The sequence below is a fragment of the Protopterus annectens genome, chromosome 7.part0 (genome assembly GCF_019279795.1).
Source record: "Protopterus annectens isolate FY-2018-M chromosome 7.part0, PAN1.0, whole genome shotgun sequence".
In the NCBI taxonomy this organism is placed as follows: Eukaryota; Metazoa; Chordata; order Ceratodontiformes; family Protopteridae; genus Protopterus; species Protopterus annectens.
The window spans coordinates 35,103,783-35,120,642 of record NC_056739.1 but is presented as its reverse complement, the minus strand read 5'-3'; the positions used below and the strand labels follow the sequence as shown (position 1 = coordinate 35,120,642).

The window sequence follows — 16,860 nt, the reverse complement described above, 5'->3', positions numbered from 1 at the left end:
TCTGGCAGCCATCTTCTGTTTGCCTTCTGTGTTTCGGCAGCCATCTTGTGTTGCTAGGGGTATATCTCCTCTGCTAGTGAGAGTAGCAGGGCTGCCTGCACCTTGTCTGGCACAAGCTGATTGGTAAAGAAAGCAGGAACTAGCAGGATTGGCTAGATTTCTGTGTTACTCGAATCTTCTATTTTATGTGGTATTCAAACCCAGCGTTTGAGCTGGTTTGCATGTCATGCACCATAGCTGCATTGTCGTTAACCCTTTGTGAGGTATTCCAGCTACAAATTTTCCCTTAGTAGCACTTGTGTGCTCACATAGTACTACTACTCAGACCTTTCACCCTTTACCCTCTCAGCTCTCTCTGGCCTCTCTCCCACAGATTCTGACAAATATTGATAGACAATATCCTACGTTTTCGCCTGGCAGTCTGGTTGACATGGTCATCCTGAGACAGTGTAGCAACTGCCTCATGTACACGGGTAACCCTCGACTACTTCCAGCTTGGAACACAACTTTGAGAGACACGCAATTACATTAAGAACCTAGAGTCTATGCTGTCTCCCTCACACGCCAGTATATCTGGCACGGAACACCACACCTAAACCACCACCCATACCTACATAACATACACCCACATATGTGGAGGTCCTCAACAAAAACATACCCAAACAAGAGAGACCTCTGAGGCAAAACCACATGCAAACTCCACTGCCCATCACACCACACACAGTCCACACACCTGAGTCTCACAGGCACCAAGGTCTAAACATAAACCCAACATATTAGTCATAGAGATTCCATTGCGAGACACACAGATGTGCCCCTCACCAGGCTGGATAACGAGAAAGTAGTCACGGTTAGTTGTTTGTCAGGTGTTAGAATCCGCCATATCACCCATGCACTCAAGTCTCTCAACATCAGGTACTGTTATGACTGACATAATCCATGTTGGTGTGAATGACTTGAGACGTACCTCCCTGGACTATATGAAGAGAGACATGATCGAGCTCACTGAGTGCATGTCCCAGGCAGGTAGGTCCCTAGCCTTAAGCAGCATTCTACTGTCACCCTGAATGATGCCTCAATAAAAACAGAAAAGGATTGACTTTAACAATTGGGTTAGTTTCTGGTGTCATTACAAGGGGATCCAGTACTGGACAGCCTTGGAATACATGATTGACAAACCACGATGCTTTGTCAGAGATGGCTTGCATCTGTCTCCCCTGGGCTTCAGGCAAAGGCTCTTTCCTCCCCCATAGTGCCTTTTTAGACAATGCCATGAGGGAAAATCTACCAACATGAAAATTTCATCGAAACGCAAATTAAAGGTCATGCTGCTAAACGCTAGGAATCCAAATATGAAACTGCACTCACTGCAAGCATTCTTAACCCTGGAAGATGCTGACATTTGTGCAGTCACAAAAACCTGGTTCAAAGCTGCGGAGAGCACCCCAGTGATACCATTTTACCCATCCTATCATACATTCAGACACCAAACCATGGGCAGCAAAGCAAAAGGAGGTAGAGTTGGCAACATATATAAAAGACAAACACCTCCAGGCTGGTCAAACAGTATGACGCACAGCAGACACTCCAGGTACTGTTAATCACTGACAAGACCCCTATTCAAATCATAGCTAGCTACAGGCCCCCAACTTTGACTCAAGATGCCCACTCCACCTATCTGGACCTCTATGAATATATCAAGATTCAACCCTTTACTCTGATCCTGGGAGACTTTAACTATCCACCCATGGATTGGAAGAACTACTCATGCCAAAACACAAATGCCCCAAGACTCCTTAATTTCATCAATGCAAATGCCTTGGACCAGCTGGTGGATACCTCCACAAGAGGTGAAAATATCTTGGACTTGGTATTAACCAACATAAGTAACCACTGCAGGATACCTACATTGCCATCCTCCCTGGTAGATCCAACCACAAGCAGTCACTTTTGAGGTCCCCCCCCCCCAGCTAGGGTCAAACAAAAAAAACTATTTCAAAGCTAGTTACAATTGCCTGAGGGAAGGTATAAACAGCTTCACAGCCCCCTCCCCTCCAAAAAAACTGGCACAAATTTCCAAAGCTACACCAAAACTTTTAGTTATGTACTCACCATAACTTCAGATGTTTGGGATCCATCAATGATGGGTTAGTCTCTTATTGGCTGAGCTTACTATATCCCAGGATGCACCACCAACAGTCCCCAGATCTAGTTTGTCATACATGCACACATGCATACCCTGCTTATATAACATCGTCAGATGAAACAAGATAAAACAGTGGAGCTCAAAACCGTTCTATCTCTTCTGATCTGCAAGGCAGGGGAAGGAGGGAAGATGGATCCCAAACATCTGAAGTTATGGTGAGTACATAACTAAAAGATGTTATGTGATCCTATAGCACCTGAATCCTGGGTGGCTCACTGGAAAACACTCCTGAGTACCATGGAACCAAATGAAGCTCGTCCTTTAGATGCCACATCCAATTTGTAGTGGGAAATGAAAGTGCTTGGAATGAAAAGCTATAGAAGTAGCCATAGCTCTGGTAGAATGAGCTTTGATAGATGATGCGAGTTGCTTATTTGAAGAAGAATAGGCCTGAGTTATGCAATCTCTGATCCATTTTGAGATTGTAGCTTTTGTGATGGTTTGGCCCAATTTATTATCTGAGAAGGACACAAACAACTGGTCTGACTTGTTGCTGGGTCCTGTCTAAATAGAATCGTAATTGCCTGTGAACATCCAATTTATGGAGAGTATATTCTGCCTCATTAGAGAATTTTGGAAAGAAAACTGGTAGTTCTAGGGATTGTTGAAGACAGAAACTAGAGCAGACCTTTGGGACAAAGGATGGATTAGGCCTAAGAGATACTCTATCTTTGTGGAAAATCAGATATGGTGTTTTAATAGACAGGGCTTGAAGCTCTGAGACTCTTCTTGCTGAAGTAATAGCCACTAACCATGACAGATATTTTAATTGCATGTAGCAGCCGGTTCAAAAGGGGAGATGTTAATGCGAAGCACTAAATCAAGATCCACGGAGGTGCAGGATGAAAACTGGTGGTCTTAACAGACTCGCACCTTTAATGAATGTTTTGCATAGCCTGCTGCTCATCAAAGGAGGATCCGTAGATTCATGGAATTTAGAAATAGCAGCTAGTTGAACTTTAATAGTTGAGACCGAAGATCCCTGATTAAATAGGGATGTTAAGAATTTCAAAACTTCTGGGACAGGAGCAGTGATAGGGTCTAAGCCCTTGAGTTGAGCCCAGATAGCAAACCTCTTCCACTTACTGAGGTACAATTTGTTAGTGGTGGGTTTATGGGCAAGACAAAATGTGAACAACTTCGGGTCTAGTGTGTGGCTTCTGACTAAGGTCGGAAGTGGAGGAGCCAAGCTGTCAATTTCAGAGATTGAAGAGACTGATGCCAATGTCCCGACTGATGGATTAGCAAATCCGGGATCAGGTCTAAGGTCCACGGATCGTCCACTGCATGCTTTTTCAGGTAAGGAAACCATATCTGACGAGGCCAGTATGGGGCAATCAGAATCATTGAAGACCTTAGCTGGGAAGCTTTTTGAATGACTTTGGGAAGGAGTGGGATTGGAGGAAAAGCATAAAGCAACCCTGTTGGCCAGGGTTGAGCTAGAGCATCCATGGCGGTACTTCCTGATGTGGAATCAAGGAGAAGAATCTTTGGCACTTGGTGTTCTGTGCCCCATCTCTTGAAAACCTGCGGTCCTACGGTCCGGTTTAGAGACCATTCGTGAGGAGAGAATTGTCCTGCTTAATTTGTCCGCCAATACATTTGACTTTCCGGGATGTGTGGGTCGCTACCAGAAACGGTTGGTAGCTACAGCCCATTCCCACACTCTCATGGCCTCTCTGCAGAGGGGATACGATCTGGTCCCTCCTTGTTTGTTCAGATACCAAACCACCGACATGTTGTCTGTGTGGATGGCGATGATACCCTGAGGAAGGAACTTGTGTAAGGCTTGTAGGTACAGCCCTCATCTCCAACACGTTGATGTGGAGAAGAAAGCCAGGAGCCCTGAACTAGCCTGCCCAGACAATGCCCCCCACCCTATCTGGGAGGCATCTGTCGTCAGGGTAACCGCTGGAGGGAGAACAAAGGGTTTGCCCTGATCTAGGTTGGATGTCTGAAGCCACCTTTGCATATTTCCTAATCATGATGAGATGATTGAGTGGGAGATCTTGAAAGGTCCATTGAGTTGATAAGAGCCACTGAAGAATCCTCATGTGTAAACCTTGCTAGAGGAACTAAAAGTACCGTGGCAGACATTGAGCCTAGAACCTGTAGGACCATCCTGGCTGGGGCTTTGGATCTCGAGATCAGAGCTTGCACTTGGCCGGATCCTTCGGCAGGAAGAAAGACATCAATCTTGAGTCTATCTCTGCTCCTATAAACTTTATGCGCTGAGAGGGCAGCAAGACAGACTTTGACCAATTGAATGTAATCCCCAGGGAAACACCCAGGAGATGGTGGCTTTGAGGTTGTCCATAAGTAGATGCCTGGTGGTGGCAGTCAGGAGCCAGTGAGATAGGGAAACACTTGGAATCCAAGGCTCCTTAGGTGAGCCAAACACTTGGTGAACACCCTGGGGCTGTGGTGAGGCCAAAGGGCAGAGCACAAAATTGGTAATGACTGGCTCCCAGGCTGCTGATGTATCGGTATGTGATAACACATCCAAACATCCTTCTCCAACAACGGGAGAATGGATTGCAAGCGTGACCATTGAATTTGGATTGGATAGGTTCAGTCTGCTGAGATCCAATATTGGTCTCAGGTCCCCTGTCTTTTGGCACTAAAAGAACCTGGAGTAATTTCCTAATCCGATTTGGTCTGTGGGGACCGGTTGGATGACTCCTTTTGTAGCAGCTTTGAAGCTTCGGCTACTATTTCCCTTTGACTGGGTGGTGGGTCGGGATTTTCTTGGACGGAGGGGTGAGTATTTGAATGGGATGATGTAACCTCCGGCATTATCCGAAGCACCCATTTGTCCTGAGTGATTGACTCCCAGGCTTTTAGGTGCTTGGCAGCGACACCCGACTGGCTCGAGCAGCACAGCCGGGCAATCCCTCATGTCGTGTGGGAGGCTGAAGAGCCAAAAAAGGACGGTCTCTCCAGAGTGCGGGGCCCTCTGCCGCCTCTGGGCCTCTGCCTCTGACGGGAATCTTCCTGCTGTTGGGAGAAAAACTGTTTTTCCCTCTTGCTCACAGCGGGTAGGGTGTCTTTCACCTTGGGTCCAAACAATGAGGACCCATCAAAGGAGAAGGAAGACTTGAAGGCCTCCAGAAACTGACACAAGCGGAGCCAGGCCTGTCCCGCATAAGATATGAGCCTCATGGACGAGTTAGCAATTGGCGTCAGGATAGCCAACTGAGAGCTAACGGATTGGGCTAGCTGCTCAGGTAGCTCCGAGAGGGAGTCTGACAACTCCTTGACCAGATCCCTCTGAAGCCTAGTAAAATGTGCCAAATAATTCAGAGACCTTAAGGTAAAGGCCGCTGAAGTCAGGTATCCATACTCCTAGACTCCTTATTAGGAGGATGGATGGGCGTTGAAGCCTCTGCCACGTCCTGCTGTGTAGCAGATGCCACCACCATGGCATCTACAGCCACTTGGTAAGGAACTCCTTCTCGGGGAGCAGATAAGAATTTGTTTGGACGAGAAGGGACTGGTTCCACAGTATCCGGACAAACTAAATCCAGAAGCTGGCGGAGACACCCAGGAGGCGGAGGGCTGAGCCCCAAAGGCCTTGAGGAGCACTGAGAGGGGTTTGGACATCCAGCCTCGTTGTTTAAGGATCTCCAAGATGTCTGCAAAGGAGACATCATCCGAGGGACTTACGACAGGGGACCCCTCTGCATCATCCATATCCGTGTCCGATGTGATAGACTCGGGGAGTCCACGTGCTTCCTCTTGCACGATCTCTTCCTTGGGGTTCCTCTGGAGAGGACTCAAAAACCCTCAGGAGGGGAACCCCACTGGGGTAACCTCAGGCCTCGGGCTCCACTGGCCATAGACAGGGGACTACCAAGGATCCAGTCTCCACGCCCAGGGAAGGTGCTGGTAAAACCGGAGAGATGGCGAAGAGGATTTGGCCAAGGCACTCCTCATGGCCCTGAAAGCGCCGACCTCCAGAATCCTGGGAGCGTCCAGTCTCCGGGCCATGATAGTAGACGGAAGTCCCGGGAGGCTCCGGAGAGCATCGGTCCCGAAACATCACCCTCGGGTCCAGCCGAAGAAGTCCGTCACCAAACTCGGACCCGAGGCCCGGGTTGGAGTAAGGATCGGAGCCGACCCTGAGATCTCCACGGCTCCAAGAGCACCAAGCAGTCGGAGGAGGAATAGCAATGGGATGGTCCAAGTCATGGCCATGGCTCGAAGCCAACTGGGTCGAGCGAAACAATTTTTGGAAGACTGGGGACTGGAAAAGTCTTTGGAGCACCCTGTCTATATCAGAATCCGACATTCAAGACCGAGAGGAAACAGAACGGGTTCGAAGACCTCTCCCTCGGCCCCAATGGACTAGGGGACAAACACACACACCAGATTCCATCGGTGCCTCCGAGCAGTGGAGCCGGAAGGGTGACGCCCTCTCGATGCCCCAGCCATCGGCTCCGAAGTCAGTCGATACTGGACCGAAAGGCGACCGGCAGACCTTCCCTCGCAAGTCGTCTTTGGAGCGAGGCCTGCTGCCTAGGTCTCTTGGCAGTCGGGTCCGACGGACTGGTCGGAGCCAAGCCCTTTCTTTTGGCAGGAGTAGGAGCGAAGACAAGGCTTCTTCAAAGAGGGTTTAATCAACCTTTAAGAATTAATTTATTTTCCTCTCCTGGAGGACCCTAGAGGAAAAAGCGTGACACACGCTGCATGACTCCTGCAAGTGCTTAGCCCCTAAACAGTAAACACAAAGTAGATGGTCATCAGAAACAGACATGTTGAAAGCACAACTAGTGCATTATTTAAAGCCCGAAGGCCTAGGGGCTTGTAACATAACACTAACAATTCCTGACAGGAAATTTAATCACTGTAGAATGGCTTACAGACACTGTGTAAAAGAAAACATTAAGTGTAAAAACTTGAACACTAAAAGTTCAGTTAGAGAGTTTGACCAAAAGCAAGTTAAAGTGGGAGCCAAAACAAACTCTACACACTCACACACAATAAATTTCAGTCTCAATCAACACAATATCAATAGCAATCTTTTGTTTTGAAATTTAAGCACAAAACTGAATGAAAAGTAGTTAATAAAGCTACTCAGATCTGGGGGTGCACTGTTGGTGGTGCATCCTGGGATATAGTAAGCTCAGCCAATAAGAGACTTCGCTCTTTGGCGGATCACATAACATTACCTCCTTATCTTGTATGAAAACCAGTTTCTTATGGGATTTTATCACCTATAGACTCAACCTAATACTTGGTGGTGGTATTCACCCCAACCCTGGCCCACTCACTTCAGATGCACATACTCAGTCTACTTGTAATCTAAGCTACAAACCTACAACTAAATAGGCCAACTAACTCTCTCCTAGTCTGTCATCTCAATATTAGAAGCATTAATAACAAGGTACACAAATTGCATGCACTTCTGGATATCCACTCCCCTGAGATTCTCTGTTTATCTGAAACCTGGTTAAAACCTAACACTAAAGACAATGAAGTGTTACCACCTGGGTACAACATACACATGCTGGATCGTGCTTCGAGGAAGGAGGGTGGGTTCATAGGTTGGTACTAGGCTATCAGCCCTAGGGCCTGTACAAGCCTAGCCATAACAATTCCCTGGCTATTTCTTCCCACATTATTTACTTTCCTGGACCCCTGTCTAGCAGGGCGACTGACGTGATCCCTGGGGTGAATTTCCTTTCTCCCATCCAATCGTCAAGGTTCCTCTTGAAGAGGTCCAAAGAGGCACTCTGCTTGACATGTATGGGCAATCTATTCGAGTCTGGGGAGTCTCTGGGTCAGGAACCTATCCCTCCAGCATGTTTTGTTTATTGTGATGACAAGGTTTAGATCCCTGGAGCGTGTAGCTATGTGTCACCATAGATGCAATACAACCTCCTCAGATTAATAACTCAGAGATTCTTGCCACCAAATTGCAACTTAATAAAAATAAATGCATCAATATCATCTTTATGTACATTCCCCCAGGTAACAATATATCTACATTTGAAGATATCCTGCACTGGTTATCATGTCACTACCCCCAAGAAACCCTACTACTTGGAGACTTTAACATAGACTGGGGCACCTGTTCCTTAGAATCCCCAACCACCCATATTAACCTGCATGCATTTACACAAATCATATCCACCCCTACCAGGATAGGTAAACCCAACCAAAAAGAAGTATACTTGACTGGGTACTCATAAACAGTCAACCCCAATTGTACACCTCTGGTACCCTCCTTAATGGCCTAAGCGATCACATTCTCACATATGTAATTAAGCACAAAACCATTAATTCCCAACAACCCTTACTCAGAAAGATTAGAAACAATAAAAACTTTGACCCTGCCAAATTCCAACAAGAACTAAACTCATGTAATTGATCTATTCTAAAACACCTCCCCTTAGAGGAAGCAGTAGCATACTTTAACAACAAATTCCTTGAGATCCTTGATTTGGATGCACCTGTTCGTTCAAACAGAACAAAGGCAAAAACTGCACCATGGCTTTCTATAGATTCTAAACTCAAAATTACCCTTAGAAACAAAGCATGGGCTTTATGGCGTTCTTCTAAAGACCCTCAAGATCACATTAAATACAGGCAATCCAGGAACGAAACCAAAAAATCAATTTTACAAGACAAAAAACAATACTACTGCAATTTACAGACAATAAATTAAAATAACCCTCAGAAGTTTTGGGCGGATTTAAATAATCTACTACATCCTGGACAAACTTCAACCCCAATCCCTGCTACTACTATTGATAAAACCCCTGAAGATGTTTCTGATAGTTTTAACCAATTCTTTACTGAGACAATTCAAGCCCTAGTTAGCCAACTACCTCCTAGCTCCCCTGGTCCTGAAAGTAGCACCACTAGAAACCTACTTGCGTTCAGCTTCCAACCAGTCGCCACTTCACTTATCCGTACCTTGATCAAAAACTTAAAACCCACTACACTTTCTGCTGATCAACTCCCTGCCGAGTACCTACAAAAATCAGCTGATGCTATTGCTTACCCCGTCTCAATACTAATCAATCGAACCATAGTAGAAGCTAAAATTCCCACCATCTGGAAAATATCCTATGTAATCCCACTTCACAAAGGAGGCAGCTCTACTGAATTCTTCAATTATAGGCCAATAGCTATACTCTATCCACTTGCAAAGATTATGGAAAAATGTATTCATAGACAACTCATGCACCACCTAATCCAAAATCGCCTTATGGCAGACACTCAGCATGGCTTCCGTCCTCATCACAGCACTACTTCAGCCCTCCTAGCCTTTACTAACACCATAAACCATAATCGCAACAATAATTATATATCCTCAGCCCTCTTTTTGGATCTTTCCAAGGCATTCGATATGGTTGATCACCAACTTTTAATCCACGCCCTGCAGTCATTCTGTCTAGATACTGGAGCCCTTCAATGGTTTCAATCCTACCTGAATGGTCGACAGCAGGCTGTCCTCTGGCAAAACAAACTCTCTAACCTTCTACCTAACACCCTCGGAGTACCACAAGGCTCTATACTAGGGCCCTTGCTGTTCTCCATCTTCATTAACGACCTTTATACTGTCATCCCAAAAGTCAGCTGTATCCAATATGCTGATGACTCTACTCTGATTTGCTCAGCCACATCTCCAGTAGAGTTATGGTCAGCTACCCAGACCATCTTTAATATAATAGAAAACTGGCTTTCTGAACATCGTCTGATCCTAAATCCCAAAAAAACTAAAATGCTGTTATTTTCACCAGCACATAGGTCTACCGCTTTCACCTTTACCATAAAATCAAATCATGGCACAATAATCTCCCCTGACCCATCTACAAAACTATTAGGTGTCATCATAGACAATAATCTCAAATTTGACCTACATGTTAACCAAACTATCAAAACCATCAATAAAAAACTAGGGTCACTTTACAGAATAAAAGCCTTCCTAACCCCTCCAGCTAAAATTGCCATAGCTCGCTCTCACCTTCTTTCAACCCTTCTGTATGCATCCCTCTACTCGAATTTGAACAAGACTGTCCTTAACAAACTCTCAATTTGCTACAACCACATTGCCAGGTTTGCCACTGGGCTGCCTTTTAGGACACATCATTGCATCAATCTAAATCAGCTTGGTTGGCTTGAACTACCCAGCCTAATCCAGTATAACCAACTGATTATGGCCTATAAAATCCTCTATAACCCGGACAATACTCCTTCACTTAAAAATATCATCACCCCCTATAACAATCCTAGACCACTTCGATCCTCTAACAAACTACTAATTCAGACTAGCAGATTTAATAATACAGCCGGTGATTCTCTCTTTGCAAACTCTGTAAGCAGATCCTGGAACTCTCTTCCAGCTGATATTACCTTACTTTCCACCTTAGGTCAATTTAAAACTAGACTCAAACAACATTTGTCACTTAACTGGCTATGTCAATGTATCAAGCCTGGCTAACTCTCTCTAGAATGTGTAAAAATCTGCTAACCAGTTTACTGTGTAATTTAATTTAATCCTGACTTGTGCTCAGGATTAACTGTAACCTATGGAACTTGTTTAACTTGCTTACTTATGTAATCTCTGTAAATAGTCTGTTTGTAATATGTAATGCTGGTATTATGTAACGCTGTATCTGCTTACCCTTGGAGCTTTTCTCCCCGGGCCTCCACTGAAAATGGACATGCATCCAGTCGGACTATCCCAGTCAACAAATGTAAAATAAATAAATAAAAATAAAATAAAGTACTATACAAGCATTTATATATCTGCATGGAATCAGGAATACCTGACAGGACAAAATTCTCCTCCTCAAGGAAGAGTAAACCTGTCTGGCGGACATCTGTAATAAACAAACTCTACAATAAAAGGAAAAAAATGCTGTCCAGGACCAAAAAGGAGCAGGTGCCTAATTGGAAGCAAACTCTCCTTAGCCTGAACAAGCAAATAAGAGCACTACTGAAATCCTTCAAAGCAAACTAAACTGGCCACATCTACTCAAGACTATCATAAGACCTTCTTCACATATGTTCGCAATCTAAAAAGGAGCACTCAGATCTGCTCAGAACTGGTGGTCAAGGACACCACATACACAAATGCTGTAGATACAGACACCTGCTGGCAGACAGGTTCAGAGAAAACTTCACCCCCCCCGTCCCCCATCAGTAAATCAGGTCTTCCACATCACCTGCCTCCTTCCCCTTATCTCTAAGGAGCAAATCCTCACTACCCTCTCAAAGGCAAAAACTACAGTCTCCATGGGACCTGATAACATCCCAGGCTGTATCCTAAATGAACTCAGGCAGGAACTTGCAGCACCATTAGGCACCTTATTCAACCAAAGCCTGAGAACCAGCTTCATCCCAGCTGAGTGGCGGACAGCCACGGTCATCCCTTTGCACAAACGTGGAGCGTCCACCGATCCAGGAAATTATAGACCCATCAGCCTAACTAGCCTCATCTGCAAAGCCATGGAGCGGATTATCATGGAGCTCATTAAAGGCATTGACAACCTCCAAACACTCAATTCCACACAGTTTGGTTTCAAGGGGAGGTCATGCCTGTTAAATTTGGTTGACTTCTTGGAGACAGTCTACTCCAAGGATGACAAGCAGGCAGGGCAATTTGTTTAAGAAGCTTTATTACATGAAAACACATCAGAATGGACAGCAGCTTCAATAGCTATAAACGAACTGATTAACACATAGAGCTTACACACAGACATGCTTACATTACAACATCTTAACATGAAATGTCATTCTGTCCCTGCACATGCTCAGTAATCAATGCACTTAGTACATGTCCACAGGAGGCTTCTTAAAGAGATATGGACACTGACCTACATCTTCCCTCTTAAAGAAAAGAATGCAGTTAGGCATGTAATGACATACACAATCAGAAAAGAAAACAACGCTCAAATGATTCATACCGTCATGTCCAAGTCGCTGTATATCTGGAACATGGTCTCACTTAACCGGATCATGTGACATAACCATCAGGACTGGACTTAGCAACAGGGACAGGTTTCAGTGAACAGCTTGTCTCAGGATTTGTCACAGGAATGGAAAATGCTTCTGGAACTTCCTCAGGAACTGGAACACCAGACAACTCACTCTGAAATAAAAAGAGTCTTTCTCACAGTCTATATGCTATGGTACAGGCTCGGACACCTGTAATAAATGCTTCCAATTCCGCCTAAAAACTGCTTCTTGTGATTCCACAATGCACAATCTCAGCTTTAGGCAGATGCTCTTCATGAATCCAATCCGATTATAACCTTTGGACATTTGCATCCTTACCACTTCTCCTTCTTGTAATGGATTGAGCGGTTTGCTGGTCTTATCATAGTAGGACTTCTGGGTTAGGAGTTTCTTCAACAGACTGGCTTTCACTGACCTGTTGTTATGACACATGGAATCAACAATTGACTACTGATAGGTAATGTGGTCCTGGTTTGACTCAACAGAAGTCTCCGAGCAGGTGAACCAAGATGTTTATCACGAGGAATGTTCGAGATTCAAGAGATTCAGGAAAACATCACTATTGTCTCATTTCGACTTCTCTAGTAACTGCTTTGCACTGCTTGTTCTGCCAAACCATTTGACTGTGGATACTCTGGGCTACTCCTGGCATGAGTAAAGTCCCATTCTTCAGCAATTATTTTGAACTGTTGCCTTGTAAACTGTGAGCCACTGTCAGAAGTAACTTTGTGCGGACTACCAAGGACTGCAAAATTACGCTTCATCTTAGTAATGACTACTGGATGCTAGATTGGGAAGTTGGTCAATCTCAAACCAACCTGTGTAAAAGTCTAATAACATCAAGTAACGTTGACCATTCCACTTGAAAATGTTGGTAGCTACTGTTGACCAAGGTAGTCCTGGAATCTGGTTAAGATGAACGGTTTCCTTCTGTTGGTGTGACTCTGTACTGTTACATACTGAACAAGATGAATGTGCTCTCTCAATATCTTGTGACATACAAGGCCAAAATACTAGTCCTCTTGCCCTTCCTTTGGTAGGGTCTGCTCCTGGGTGACCTCGACGTAAGATAGTGATGCACTCTTGTTGCAAAGACTGGGAACAATAACTTTAGGAGCTTTCATGATGATACCATTGTCTGACAAAATCTCATCTCTGCACAGAAAATAAGGTTGCACTTCTGGAGGTAAACTAGATTACTTTGATGGGCATCCTTCTTTGAGAAAATGGTTGCGCTTCTGTAAAACTGGATCTGCAGCTGTGATCTCTCAGCTCATCAAGATGTGTGGAAGAAAGAATTCTCACTTCCATGACTTCAAAATGAAATTGCTCACTGTCATGCTGTTCAGCGGTGCTTCTGGGTGATCTGGATACTGTATCAAGAAGTTTGCCTTTCTTGAAAACAAGACTGAAATTATACTTTTGCAATCTCATCATCATGCACTGCAGTCAGGCTTGAGCTGAATGCATAGACTTTCTCAGGCAGTGACTAGAGGTTGATGATCTGACTCAGGCTTGAGCTGAATGCATAGACTTTCTCAGGCAGTGACTAGAGGTTGATGATCTGACTCAGTGTGAATAGGTCTACCGTACATATAATCATGGAAATTGGAACATGCAAACAATTGCCAAAAGCTCTTTCTCTATCTGGGCATACTGTATTTCAGCTTGGGTGGGTGTTCTGGACGCATAAGCAACAAGCTGACCCCTCTTGTAAAATGACTGCACCAAGACCAGATTTCGAAGCATCACATGAAGGGGTAACTAGCTTGTGGATGTCACAGTATCTGAGAGTAGGTGGATGGGAAATTCCCTGTTTCAGGACATCAAATGCTCTCTAGTGCTGTTCTAACCAAGATCAAGACACATCTTTACGTGTTAGCTTTGAGTGGTGTGGATATTTGACTCAAGTCTGGAATGAACTTGCCTAGGTTGTTAAAACTATGCTAATAAAATGCTGCAGGGCTTGAACAGTCTGGAGCTGGCATCTTGGGAATGGCTGTTTGCTTAGAAGGTTCTGGTCATAAGCCTGAAATGGTAAATAAATGAGCAACGCAAGTGACTTATTGTAGCCTGTATTTGCATTTCTTTGGATTGAGCTTAAAATTCACTTGATATGCCCTTTCCAGAACTTTTCTGAGATTTCTGTCATGCTCAGCTTCACCATTACCTCCTACCACTATGTCTACTATAATAGCACAAGGATAGACAGAAAAAAATTTGCTCCATTGCACGATGAAACACTTTAACCCAAATGGCATTCTCAAAAATCTGTACCTTCCAAACACAGTACTGAATGTAGTGAGCAATGATGATTTCTTGTCACGCTGAATTTGCAAAAATGAACTATTTGCATCTAAGAAAGGAAACATAGTGGCATTTGGCATGAGAGTTGCAACTTCTCTGACTGCGCATTGGGTGCTGAGGTCTTTTTAGGGCCTTGTTCAAATCTTGTGGGTCAATATATAGTCTGATGTCATCTGAACGTTTCTTATGAGCTACCACCATGAAAGATACTCAATCGGTTCACTAACTGGAAAAACACACCTTGTGGCACCATGTTGTCTAGTTCAGCTTTGACTCTAGTCTGCATCGCTATTGGAACTTACCTGGCTGGCCTGAAACCTGGACTGACATTCGGATCTAACTTCATGGAGTAGAACCCTAGAAACTTGCCTAGTTTGTCTTTGACTAGATCAGCATAGGTAGAAAAATAACAGTAATGGAAATATTAGCGACTGCAATGTACTGAACCACCGCCTCTCGTTATGTACTGCTGCAACTCTGTTCTGACCTGTTTTTCCAAACTTTTCCTTGTCCTTTGCTCAGTAAACCCTCCCTCTTTAAACATACTTGTTTTTCCTTGCCCTTTGTTCATTAACCCCTCCCTGTTTAAACATACTTGCTGTTTCCTTGTCCTTTGTTCATTAACCCCTCCCTGTTTAAACATACTTGCTGTTTCCTTGTCCTTTGTTCATTAACCCCTCCCTCCTTAAACATACTTGCTGTTTCTTTGTCCTTTGTTCATTAACCCCTCCCTCCTTAAACATATTTGTTTCTTTGTCCTTTGTTGATTAACCCCTCCCTCCTTAAACATACTTGTTTCTTTGTCCTTTGTTCATTAACCCCTCCCTCCTTAAACATTGTTTCTTTGTCCTTTGTTCATTAACCCCTCCCTGTTTAAACATTGTTTTTTCCTTGTCCTTTGTTCATTAACCCCTCCCTCCTTAAACATACTTGTTGTTTCTATGTCCTTTGTTCATTAACCCCTCCCTCCTTAAACATACTTGTTTCTTTGTCCTTTGTTCATTAACCCCTCCCTGTTTAAACATACTTGTTTTTTCCTGGTCCTTTGTTCGTTAACCCCTCCCTCTTTAAACATGCTTGTTTTTCCTGGTCCTTTGTTCAATAACCCCTCCCTGTTTAAACATACTTGTTTTTCCTTGTCCTTTGTTCATTAACCCCTCCCTCTTTAAACATACATGTTTTTTTCTTGTCCTTTGTTCAATAACCCCTCCCTGTTTAAACATACTTGTTTTTCCTTGTCCTTTGTTCATTAACCCCTCCTTCCTTAAACATACTTGTTGTTCTTTGTCCTTTGTTCATTAACCCCTCCCTCTTTAAACATACTTGTTTTTTCCTTGTCCTTTGTTCATTAACCCCTCCCTGTTTAAACATACTTGTTTTTTCCTTGTCCTTTGTTCATTAACCCCTCCCTTTGTTCATTAACCCCTCCCTCTTTAAACATACTTGTTTTTTCCTGGTCCTTTGTTCATTAACCCCTCCCTCTTTAAACATACTTGTTTTTTCCTGGTCCATACATATTTCCTTGTCCTTTGTTCATTAACCCCTCCCTCCTTAAACATACTTGCTGTTTCTTTGTCCTTTGTTCATTAACCCCTCCCTCCTTAAACATATTTGTTTCTTTGTCCTTTGTTGATTAACCCCTCCCTGTTTAAACATACTTGCTGTTTCCTTGTCCTTTGTTCATTAACCCCTCCCTCCTTAAACATACTTGCTGTTTCTTTGTCCTTTGTTCATTAACCCCTCCCTCCTTAAACATATTTGTTTCTTTGTCCTTTGTTGATTAACCCCTCCCTCCTTAAACATACTTGTTTCTTTGTCCTTTGTTCATTAACCCCTCCCTCCTTAAACATTGTTTCTTTGTCCTTTGTTCATTAACCCCTCCCTCCTTAAACATTGTTTCTTTGTCCTTTGTTCATTAACCCCTCCCTGTTTAAACATTGTTTTTTCCTTGTCCTTTGTTCATTAACCCCTCCCTCCTTAAACATACTTGTTGTTTCTATGTCCTTTGTTCATTAACCCCTCCCTCCTTAAACATACTTGTTTCTTTGTCCTTTGTTCATTAACCCCTCCCTGTTTAAACATACTTGTTTTTTCATTGTCCTTTGTTTGTTAACCCCTCCCTCTTTAAACATGCTTGTTTTTCCTGGTCCTTTGTTCAATAACCCCTCCCTGTTTAAACATACTTATTTCCTTGTCCTTTGTTCATTAACCCCTCCCTGTTTAAACATACTTGTTTTTCCTTGTCCTTTGTTCATTAACCCCTCCCTAACATACATGTTTTTTCCTTGTCCTTTGTTCATTAACCCCTCCCTCTTGAAACATACTTATTTCCTTGTTCTTTGTTCATTAACCCCTCCCTCTTGAAACATACTTAT

General features: G+C 43.9%; 1 protein-coding gene across 3 annotated transcripts in view; it reads right to left on the bottom strand.

Annotated features, from left to right (window-relative positions):
• PSRC1 (proline and serine rich coiled-coil 1) overlaps window positions 1–16,860 on the bottom strand; it is a 909,216-nt gene that overhangs the window by 623,552 nt on the left and 268,804 nt on the right. The window lies entirely within an intron of this gene.